This window comes from Tupaia chinensis, unplaced genomic scaffold (genome assembly GCF_000334495.1).
Source record: "Tupaia chinensis unplaced genomic scaffold, TupChi_1.0 Scaffold144170_1, whole genome shotgun sequence".
NCBI classification, from domain to species: Eukaryota; Metazoa; Chordata; class Mammalia; order Scandentia; family Tupaiidae; genus Tupaia; species Tupaia belangeri.
In genome coordinates, this window is record NW_006204026.1 from 313,623 (window position 1) to 325,884 (window position 12,262).

The following is a 12,262-nucleotide window of genomic DNA, read 5'->3' on the forward strand; positions in this document are numbered from 1 at the left end:
CTGGGGGGTGATTTCTCGCTTTCTGTCTCTATGTTTCTCTCTGTCTGACTGGCGAGCGCACGTGCCCTATAGTGAAAACCTCTCAAAATAAAAAAAAAAAGAATTCTTTTCTTTTTAAGACTTTTGCCATTGGGCACGTGCGATTGCCAGAGAGGCAGTGAGAGGGAAAACGAGAAATCACCCTCTGGGGGCATGGCCACACCGCAATCCCTTCTCCTTCATTCTCCGCCTAGGACTTTGGGCCTGCACACACACATGGCTGACATGAATTTCTAAGCCACTGGGTTTGGGACTGGAACTGCAGGTGGTTATGTGGGAGTCCAGTGTCTTAACTACCATGCCACCTGCTGGCCCCCTCAGAATTCTTTCGTAAAGGGACCACCCCATTCATCTCAGAACACATTTCACTTCATTTCACGGGGCCAAGTAGGAGGTGCGTGCATGTGCAAGTCAGACGTGTTTGCATTATTGAAGCAGAAACTGAATAATGTCCTTGATGATTTATCTCTGGGCAAGCCCTTTAGGTTTCCTTTTTCAGTTTTCTAGTTCCTTCCTTCCTTGGCCTTGGTGCTTTTATCTGTACTTAAGTTTTCACAGCCCCTGCTTCTGTTTCCATCGAAAGCCTTTATCCACATCATGCATCAACTACTTGTTCCATTTCTATCTTCTCCAGCGCTTTATGCTCCGTAAGGGCAGAGAGCATACCGATCTTATTCACACAGTATCCTCTGTGGCCAGCACTCCTCTGCCTTGTTCACCTAGCTGCTATCCTTCTGACCTGTGTTCTAGGCCAATCCTTGCTTAAAACATTAAATAATAATTTCTAAATCATGTAATAATCCAAGACAATGATATAAGAACTGTCATAACTTGTTAAATAATAATTTCTAAATCATGAAATAATCCAAGACAATGATATAAGAACTGTCATAACTTGTATTTCTTAATGGCAAAGTAGTTCATTTAAACAAGAACTACCAGCTGATAGAAAAAAGGGATTGTTGTGGAAGGGGATGATCAGAAAAGATATGGAAGTGGCAGAGAATGAACAAAAGTCTAAAATACTTGTGGTTCTCCCAAAGGCAAAGAGAATTAAAATAAACATTCTAAATCAAGAAAATCATATGAAGAAATATGTGTTATGGTATGTGTTTAGCATATGAAGTCATACTAAATAGAAGAGTCCCAAGGCTCAGCCATGGTGGTGTGAGCGATAGGGGCAGTACTGGAGACCACGTGAGCAGACCCTGGGTGGTGTCCAGAGCCTTCCTCACTCCGCATGTGTCTGGGTGTGCCAGTGATCTCAGCTGGCTGCAGGACCCACCATGAAGATCTGTCTGACCTGCTGACGGTGAACAGTTCCTGAGTTGGAGGGTGAGGATAAGAAGACAGGATAGAAACTGGAGGACTGCCAGTCCATACTGGTCAGCGCTGAGGTAAGTTTATTGCTAGTATTTATACACACCCATCTGGCTTTCTTGGCATGGAAGTTTTTGCAAAGATTGTTTGAAACATCTTTTACATTACAAGTTTCAGGACATTCTACCCATAACAATCCAGCCACCCAAGGCCATGTCCAGATAATGACCCTGATCATAATATTATGGCCTCGTCTTACACATTTCTCACGTCTCCTTCTTGGCTCCCCACAAGACCTGACAAGGAAGCTTGTCTCTTTTCTTTGTCTCTTTCTCCCTATCTCTTGCTCTCTCTTTTTCTAAAAGTAATAAACTTAAAAAGAAAGAAGAGTTCCAATAAGAAAAATAAGTAAAGTTAACTCTATCTGTGGTGGTTAAAAATGTATTGGCAGGGCCCAAATGGTGGCACAGTGGAGATGCAACTGAACCCACATGGGAAGGGTCCTGGGTTCTTGTCCTGGGACCTCCCCGAACATGTGCCAGGCCAGCTGAGACTGGGAGTGGATCATATAGCCTAGGGACCCTGTTGGGAGTATCTCTCTCACTCTCTCTTTCTCTCTTTCCTCCTTTTCTCTTGTGGAAGATATAAATAAACAAACTTTAAAGAAAAAAAAAAGAGTATATGTGAACACAGTTTCTGACACTCTTCACAAGATGGAGCCTAATTTTTCTCCCTCCAGCTATGGGCTGGGCTTGATGACTCACTTCCAAACAAAGAAATGACAAAAGCAGGATTGATGGTGTGTGCTCTTGGGGAGCAGGTCATGAAGGCTTGGCAGCCACTGGCTCTGACTTTCGTTCACACACTTGGAGGGAAACAGCCCACGTGTTGAGATGTGTGCCCATGACCTGGAGTTGGCTAAAGCTAGGGTGGATCACCTTTCTCTCTCTCTCTCTCTCTGTCTCATTCACTCATGGAAGAAAGAAAGAAAAAACAGCTTTAAAAACCAGGTCCAGTGCCACAAGGGTGCTGGATACTACACGGCCAGCTTTATGGTTCGAATCCCAGACCCAGTAGCTTGAGAATCACACCAGGTACATTTGTGTGCCCCAAATCCTGAGATGAGAATGGAGGAGAAGGGATTAAGGCATGGCCATAGCACTTGGGAGGTGAGTTCTTTTTCACTGCCTCTCTGTTTTTCTTTAGTGAGCGTACAAGCCCTATAGCAATAAATAAATAAATAAATAAAACTAAAGACAGTAACAAGAAAGCAGGTGCAGATGCTTGTAAATAAATGTTCCATTTATACCATAAACAGGTTTGCCTATACCATAAAAAGATGTTGCCTTTCCAAATTTTTCGCTTTTACTCTTTGTATAAGTCACTTAGTGAATGCTCTACCAAGGTCCCTCTGTTATCAGATAGAGGGTTTTAAGTTACTTAGTCAACAGTGGACTGGATTAATGGATATTACTATGGAGTGGAAAAGAGCTAATGTTATTATTTCCCCACCATGCTTATTTCTATGAATGTTACCCAGGGTGCTTCTTTAGCTATGCTTAGTTTCATCACTATTTTCTATATGTAGTTACTTGATCTACACGGGTCTCAACTCTTTCATAAAAAATTCAACACAGTAATTTGTATCTACCAATAGAGATGCTATTCAGTTTGTGTTAGTTAATATATATAAAATACTCATAACAGTAAATGATATGAAAAAAACATATACACACAAAGACATATGAAAGGATAGCTATTATTATATAGATTTTTTTATTCCTTGGTATATCATGTAAGGCACTATGTCTTAGGACATAGAATTTAATCCTAGATTCAGATTCAACCTGAATGTAAATATTTTTCTGTTCTTAGCTTTGTTTTTGTTTTTTTCATCTATCAAAAAAAAATTTCATAGTATCTACCTGGTGGGGTTCGTGAGTCCCTTAATCAACATGTGTGATGTGCTTAGAACACTATTACACACTTAGTAAGAAGATTGTAAATGTCAACTCTTATTCTAGATGTTTGAGTGGATAAATCAGATACATGGGTCATGGGCTATAATTCATTTGATTAAATGTTTAATTTTAAGTGTCAAAATATTCCAAAAATAAATAATGAATATTGTTAATGTTTTAGTTTCAATTAATTATACACATACTATATTTTTCAAGAAATGGGGTATATCAATACAACAAATAGAGAACTCTGGCTCAAAATAAGCTTTCCTCTGCAAATTTACAAAAATCCATTTTCCCATGTGATATAGATAGATTAGTAGTGGTCAGTTTCTCACTAGAGGCATCATGAATAAATGCCAACACTAGACTTCTCTGATAGCCAAAGGGGTCAATATTCAAACTAAAACTTTGTAATTGGAAGATGCGATTAAAGCAAAAGAAGTCACAAATCATTTAAACTTAAATTTACCCAACTGCATGATTCTACTTTTAAGTGTCAAACCTTGTCTGTCATAAAACAACTTTATTCAAGAGTCAGAAACATATTGTAGAAGGAGTAAGGCATGGATTTTGAAATAAATAAGGAGGGAGGGAAGGAAAGGGTCCGTAGCCTCTGGAAATTCGTGACATTATAATCAATCAAAACAGTTTCAACAAATACTGTGTGAGGCAGAAACACAAAAGACTAGGGTAGTCTGAAGAACTTCCTTGAAGGAAAAGTCATTGGTCAATCCACCCAATCCCTACCACATGACCATTAGGACTCCCAAGAAAAGTTGATAGAACTTTAGTCCATGTGCTATTTGGCAAATCCTGCAGGGAGAACTGTGGACCAGAAACAAGTCCCCAGACAATTTCAGAGAGGAACACAGTATCCTCTGTGGCTAGCACTCCTTTGCTTTGTTCACCTAGCTGCTGTCCTTCTGACCTGTGTTCTAGGCCAGCCATTGTTTACATTAAATAATAATTTATAAATCACGTAACAATCCAAGACAATGATATAAGAACTGTCATAATTTGTATTTCTTAATGGCAAAGTAGTTCATTTAAACAAAAACTGCCAGCTGATAGAAAAAAGGGATTATTGTGGAATGGGATGGTCAGAAAAGATATGGAAGTGGCAGAGAATGAACAAAAATCTAAAATACTTGTGGTTCTCCCAAAGGCAAAGAGGATTAAAATAAACATTCTAAATTAAGAAAACCATATGAAGAAATATGTGTTACAGTATGTGTTTAGCATATGAAGTCATACTAAATAGAAGAGTCCCGAGGCTCAGCCATGGTGGTGTGAGTGATAGGGGCAGTACAGAAAAAGTTGTCTACCTCGTTGGGGCCGCGTAGGGGAGCCTGAAGATGAGAACTGTGAGGACACTTCCATGCAGACAGCCCCCCAGCCAGGTGCCCACTGTCAAGCCGGTGCACAGTCTGCAGCTCATGATGACCGAGTATCGCAAAGGGTGACAGATGGCCACGAAGCGGTCGTAGGCCATCACGGTGTACAGGAAACACTCAGTGCCACCCAGGAAGTGGTAGAAGAGCTGGCAGGCACAGCCCTGGTAAGAGATGGTGTGGCTTTGCCCCATCAGGTAGAACATCATTTTGGGAGAACTCACTGATGGGAAAAAGATGTCAAACACTGACTGAGGTGTGGAGGTTGGGGGAAGCCAGAATGGTGAGGAAGATAAGCAGGTTCCCCAGCAAAGTGAAGAGACAGAAGGCCAGAAACAGGACGAAGAGGATGTTCTCCAGCCCTCGGGTATTAGGAATTCCCAGCAAGGTGAACTTGGTCACAGAGGAGGTATAATTCTTCATGCTTGTGCATCAGCCTGTCCTAGAGGGGCAAAGCGACAGTCACAATGGAGACCACAAGTAACAGGGATTTTCCTCAAGGCAGCATCTGCAAGAGAAAGTGAAAAGAAGAGGAGACCAGTAATAAATCTGACCCTGGTGCTAAGGTGCATGTCACATTTGACTCCATTTCTTCTTATGTTAAGTGAGGGAACAGAATAACTCAACTTTTTCTTTTCTCCTTTTAAAATTTTGTGATAGTGTCCATGCACTCACTGGAGAGAGAGAGAGAGAGAGAGAGAGAGAGGTGAGAAAGCACCCATTTGGGGGATGGCCATGCCTCAATCCCTTCTCCTTCATCCTCTTCTTCGTATTTTGGGCATGCATGCACATGCACCCAGTGTGTTTTTTGAGCTGCTAGGTCCAGGCCTTGAACCACACAGTCAGCCATCTGGGATCTAGCTGCCTTAACTCTACCAATGGATGCCCCAGAGTAATTTATCTTTATAGTAAGTAAAACTTTTCTAGTAGTCAAGTCTCATTATCAATTTTATATAGTGTCTCCCAATTTGGTTTATCATTGGACAAACTGGCATATTTCAGAATCACCTTTTTTATAAAGATATATCATCAAGTGATAACCACATTTGAATATCAGCCAAGTCATAATTTGTTTGTAAATTAAGTTCATGAAGAAAATGAAATTAAAGTATGAGTTTATTTTAGTGCAAAATAATTTTGACATCCATGCATGGTTTTTTCATTATACACATTTTCCATGACAATTTTGAAGACCTCTTGTATAGTCAAATAAAAATTTGAACCTAAAAAGAAGTGATATATACTTACTTATTAGTTTTTACTTTGTATTGTTTCCTTTCTTCAGCATTTATAGTCAAGAGGAAGTCATGTAACTCATTTTTATAACACCTCACATACATATAGGAATTGACTCATGTGGAAATTGAATTGAGTCCAGAAGAAGGCACAGCATAGGTAACAGAGATAAATACTGTGTCCCACTGGAAATAATCTCCCCTCAGTATGTTTTTTTCTTATACTAAATACAAATTCAGTAGCATAAATATTAGTTAGCTTTGTTAATTTAATGTCGGTCCTAGACAAACCTGAAAAGCAATCAGCATGATATTTTCTGAAGCCTCCATTTCTCTCCTTTTGCTTTTTCATACCCTATTTAACGTTAGAACTCAAATATTGCCACCAGATCCAACTAATTTCCCTGTGCTGCGATCAAAATTTTATCACAGGAAATACTCTGATAAGAATCCTTCTCACTCCTTCTCCGCAGTCAGTATTCAGTGTCACATCTCTGCTCAAATCAATGCTCGGGAAAGGATGTGACAATGATACGAGGGGAAAAAAATCTAGGAACAGATAAGACATAATCATAAAGAGAGTTAATGAGGATAAGTATGGAATTTCCATCACAGAAGATTTTCAAGGGAAACAGAAGAATGAATTATTCTCCGGCAAAGCAGGGTAAACTAGATACTTTCTTACATCTCTAACCTCTAAACATTTATATATTTTTTTCCTTTTTGTAAATTTTCTGAGTTTCAGGGTCAGCAAGTGGAGTGATAGCTAAGGCACTGGACTCCTACATGGCCGACTGCAATTTGAGTCCCAGACCAGTTGGCTTGCTTTCTCACCTTCTGTCCCTTTTTCTGGTGAGTGCATGTGCCCTTTAGAAAATTTAAAAATAATAATAATGATACATAAAATTAAATGAATAATTCTTAAAAATGATTTTTTCTGAGTTTCACTATCCCCAAACTCACTGATATTGACAACTATCTCTTAGTCTTTAATGGAAGAATGAACACGTAGATGCCTTTTCAAGAAACTACTGATAAAGAGTAGGTGTTACAAGTAAAGATACGTTTTAATTCTTATACTACGTGGAAAATAGATTCCTGTGCAGAGACTCTATCACTCTCAGTAATGCCTCCTTCCCCACAAGCCATTCTCCCACCACCCGGGCTTACTTGCCCCCAATTTCTCCCCTTCCCGTCTTTCGCAGAGTTGCTCGTTAGTGGCTCTCTGAACTCAGCGGCATCTAAGAACGTTCTCAAGTTCTGTGATTCTTTCTCTGTCAGTTGTGTGAGCAGGTGAAATGACCATGACACACAGAATGTCTGAGCAGGTCAGAGGGAGAGAAAAAGAAGGTCAGTACAAGCAGAACAGGAGTAGGATAGAAGCCAGCAAGATTAGATACATACCAGCTGATGGAAAATGCATCTAACAGGAGTGGTGAGGTTTTCTTCTAAAGTTTCTAGGCACGAAGAATGCGTGTCTAAGGTCAAAACTCTATTTTGCTTTAAAAGCCATGGCAAAGAGTCAAGAATCTATGTTCTCCTGAATCCACGGTACACAGATTCCATACTTAGCCTTGTTATTAGTGTGGTCCTGAAATACCAAATTTATAGTATGTTCAGACTGGAGAGGTTTGATGGATCTGGTTTATTTTGAGACAACATCCCCAATGGCTGCATCCCCAAGCTCAGGAAGTGTGAGTGAGCAAAGGGAGTCATTAGTGGCTTCTGTTCTTCCCTTATGCCTGTTCCCTGTTATGGGCTCCTTCCTAATACATGAGGAAAAAATCACAACTTTATAAACTACTTGGTAAATTGTTAAAAAAATATTTTAAAAAAGAAAAAAATGCCCTATTTTCTCTATCTGAACATTACCAATGTTAACAATTTAATGTGTTCTTTCTAGTCATCCCACCACATGGTTATGGTATGTTTTCTTTAGAATTTGGGGCATGCATGTACATGTGCTTGGCATGATCACACTATACATTTAGTTTTGCCTCTTCTGCTTAATTTTAATTAAAAAATATTTTACAGAGAGAGGGAGGGAGAAAGCATGTGGTCTTGCCCAGTCCCTTGCCCTACATTTTCCATCTTGTTGGGATTTGGGGCACACATGCATATGCACCCAGTGGCATTTTAAACTGCTGAGCCTAGACTCACACCACAATCAGTTATGTGGGATCTGGCTCCCCGAACCACTGGGCTATGGGCCAGCCTGTAACTACCATTTTTAATGGTAACATTCATTCAACTTAGTAAATATGCTTCTGTTATTCAACTATCTTCATTTTTCTGGATGTTTAATTTTTGGAACAGTTTTTCATATATTCCCCAAAATAAACAAACATAGATAAATAGAATGAAAGATACAAATGCGTATATAATGCCCTATAATGACCCTCCAACTTACACAGTTGTCCAAATTTGAAACTTTATTAAAGATACATTTACATATGTAGAAATACCATAAAGTTAATGAATATTATGCCTTTGAAGAGTATTGCCACATTATTTGTTTCGTTAGCAGCAATGTTTGCAAGGGCCACTTTTACCAGTATAACACATTAGCAAATTTAAAAGTTTTAGAGGTTTTTGGGGGATCCAGTACTCAGTGGTTAAGGTGCTGGATTCCAGAATGATCCAGTCGAAGATCCAGTGGCTTGAAAATCACATGGGGCACATATAAATGTGTGCCCAAAATCACAAAAGAAGAATGGAGGAGAAGGGATTGTGGTATGGCCATCCTTCCAGGGATATTTTTATTTTCTCACTTTTCCTTTCTCTCCAGTGAGTGCATGTGCTCTTTGGCAAAACCAGAAAAAAAAAAAAAAAGACTGTTTGTGTTTTAGTTTCGATTAATTGCAGATTCATTAGATTTTTCAAGAAGGGAAGTATATATACAATGACTCAGATAGAAAATAATATTGATAAGAGACAGTTGATAATCCTAATTACTTTAGTATTCAAGAATTACATGAAAAGAATAAAAAGGAAAAAACAGAAAGAAATGTTAAAAGAACCATGGTTGATAGCATTTATTAATATCAAAAACTCATATTCAAAATACATTAAGAACGCCAGTAATTTATATAAAAAACAAGCAAGCTAATATGAATGCTGAAAACTGTATTTGCCAGGCTTCACAAAAGAAATACTAATAGACAACTAAAAAAATTAGAAGACTTAGATAAATGCAGGCCCAGCCATGGTGGGTGGGTGACACTGGAGCCCTGTGAGAAGCCCAGGTTGGGAGCCCAGGCTGACCTGAAGGCTCTGGCTGCCTTCATGTGCCTGTGCTCCTGACCATCTGGGAGGGTGCAGTGTGAAGGATCCTGGCATGGCATGACCCTGTGAAGCGTATCTGTGTATCTTAAATAAACACAAAAGTGGGATTAAGAAAATGTGAATTGGAATTGTAATAAAATTTGCTTAAAGTAAATGTCAAAAGTTATCCATTACTAAAATTTTCACATGTCGCTGAAGGAAATATAAATTAATAAAATGACTTTAGATAATGGTTTGTCTAAATACCTTCCAGTTGGAAAGTATTTTTATTACAATACAAAACATTCTCAGTAGAAAGCCCTGTTCACGTGTATCAGAGTTACTGTGGCCTGAATGGTCCCCAGACAGGCATGTGTTGGAACTTGATGGTCCTGTGCACACGTTAAGTAGAAACTTAATACCTCCACCGTGCCTTGGTGGGGCCTTTGTGTGCAGTAAGGTCAGTAGGGCAGGACCAGACTACAACAGACAGAACTTGTGAACACAGGCTCTGTTTGAGATTCTACCCTCCACGATGTAGCCTTACTAGAAGCTGATTACTGGACCTCAGGACTCCAAACTAGGAGCTGAATAAATCTCTATTTTTTTTTTTATAAATCTTCTAGTCACAGGTATTTTTGTTAGCAATGCAGTAGTGGACTGAGGCAAGAGTATTTATGGCAATTTAATTTAAAACTACCTATATCACACATATGTTTATGCCATAGGTATGTTACATGTATTTACACATAGTACATATATTTATATATAATACATATGTTTACATATGTACATATCTTCAAGATATAACTTTTAAGCAATTATTTATTTAACTTTATCTATTATTATGTTTTAAATTTGCAATAGGGCACACATGCTCACCAGAGAGAAACAGAGAGGTGGGGGGAATGAGAAAGCCAGCCACCAGGTCTGGGACTTTAACTGGCCATGTGAGAGTCCAGTGCCTTAACTTCCATGCCACCTGCATATCCTCAAAATATAATTTTATGTAACAGAAACTGTGCATTAAATATTGCTGCATGATACTCCTACATACACTTTTTGTTTTAGGTTTTCACCATAGGCCACATGTACTCATCATGAGAGACAGAGAGAGAAAAAGTGAGAAATCACCCTCCCCCCCAGGGAGGATGCCCATACCACAGTCCCTTCTTCATTCTCCTCTTGGAATTTCAAGTATGTACACACATGTGCCCGGCATGATTTTCAAGTTGCCAGGTCTGAGGTTTGAACCATGTTTGGCCATGTGGGAGTCCAGTATCTTAACCACAACGCCACCTGCTGACCCCAACCTACAGACATTTAAGAAGGCAACTGTATTGTTTATAGATCCCTTCTGAATTAATAAAAAGGCAGAATAACCATAAAAGTCATGATAGTGCCGTGGGAGAGAATTAGAATCAGAAAGTAATGTGGGACCCGAAAGTCACTGGCGAGTTCAGTTTCTTAATCTGTGTGAGGTGGCGTGGTGTTCGCTTTTAATAAATCTGAACTGGACATTCACGTTTGTGTACTTTTATCTATGTACTTTTTATTTTATAACGCAAACCAAATAACTAAAACAAAAATAGTTGAGTTAAAAACTTTTTATTCTGGCTCATAATACATCCTTTCTCTATAAATGAACAGAAAACTGGACAAAGACCATTTAAACAGGCATTTTCAGACACTGGATGATAGGCAGCACAAAACCGTAATCCTTGAGAAAAGGAAAACGAAAGACGGGCACATCTCAAGGAGGCGCATCCTGAACCTCGAGGCATGGGCAGGGTCTGAGCCGAGCACCGCACTGTGGCTGCCGTGAGGACAGAGTTAAGGGTGCACGTTAACTTTCTCTCTGAGCAAATGGAATGGTAGTATTCAATAATACTAGTCTTTCCTCAACCCCCAAGTTAGACAAAGATGTTTAGGAAAAGAGCTACCTTTACAAACAAAGATATAAAAATTCTTAAGAAAAATTTACACAATTGAATTTAATACATGTGAAAAGTTACTTGCATCATGATCAACTGAAGTTGTTTCCAGAAATGGAAGTGTTATTTACCCTTCAGAATGCAAGCCCTGTAATACACCATATTAACAAACTAAAAAAGGAAAAATGTATAATAGATTCAGAAAATGCATTGGAAAATTTGCAAAATTTGATAAAAATTCTCAGTTAACTAGGAATAGAGCAAATTATTCTCAGGCTTACCCACACTAGCTGGTTGATCCTGCATCTTGGTAAGCTGAGGCCACTAGGAGGCCCAGGTTGCGGTCCCACCCTAGAAAACCAGGCATGGTGGTAAATACCCATAGTCCTAGATGCTCAAGAGGCTGTGGCAGGAGGATTGCAACATGGAACTACCATATCTTTAAAAAAAAAAGGCATTATGAATTTTAATAGCAAAAAATACTGGTTATTTTTCTCCTAAGCTCAGGAACCAAGGATGTCTATTTTTGGCACTTCTGTTTAACATGGAACTATAGTTTCTAGACAGAGCAGTTAGGTAAAAATAAATAAATAAATAAATAAAAGAAATCAAGATTTTAAGGAAGTAAAACTACCATATCTTTAAAAAAAAAAGGCATTATGAATTTTAATAGCAAAAAATACTGGTTATTTTTCTCCTAAGCTCAGGAACCAAGGATGTCTATTTTTGGCACTTCTGTTTAACATGGAACTATAGTTTCTAGACAGAGCAGTTAGGTAAAAATAAATAAATAAATAAATAAAAGAAATCAAGATTTTAAGGAAGTAAACTCTATATTTACAGACAATATAATCACTATTTAGAAAATTTGACAGAATATCTAAAAAAGCTATAAGAGCTAGTAACTGAATTTAGCTGAACTACAGGATATAAGTCTTACATACAAAATTCAGTGCTTTTGCCTTTACATATTAGCAATGAACAAATGGAAATTAAACATTTAAAAGTACTATTTAAAATATCATAAAAACAGAAATACTTAGTGATAAATCTGACAAACTGTACATGACTTGAACACATGAAATCATACAATATTGTTGAGAGAAGCAAATAGG

General features: G+C 38.5%; 1 pseudogene; it reads right to left on the reverse strand.

The window, feature by feature from the left end:
• Window positions 1-5,137, reverse strand: part of LOC102499879 (putative olfactory receptor 10D4) — a 12,350-nt pseudogene extending 7,213 nt beyond the window's left edge.
• Window positions 5,138-12,262: the final 7,125 nt, after the last annotated feature.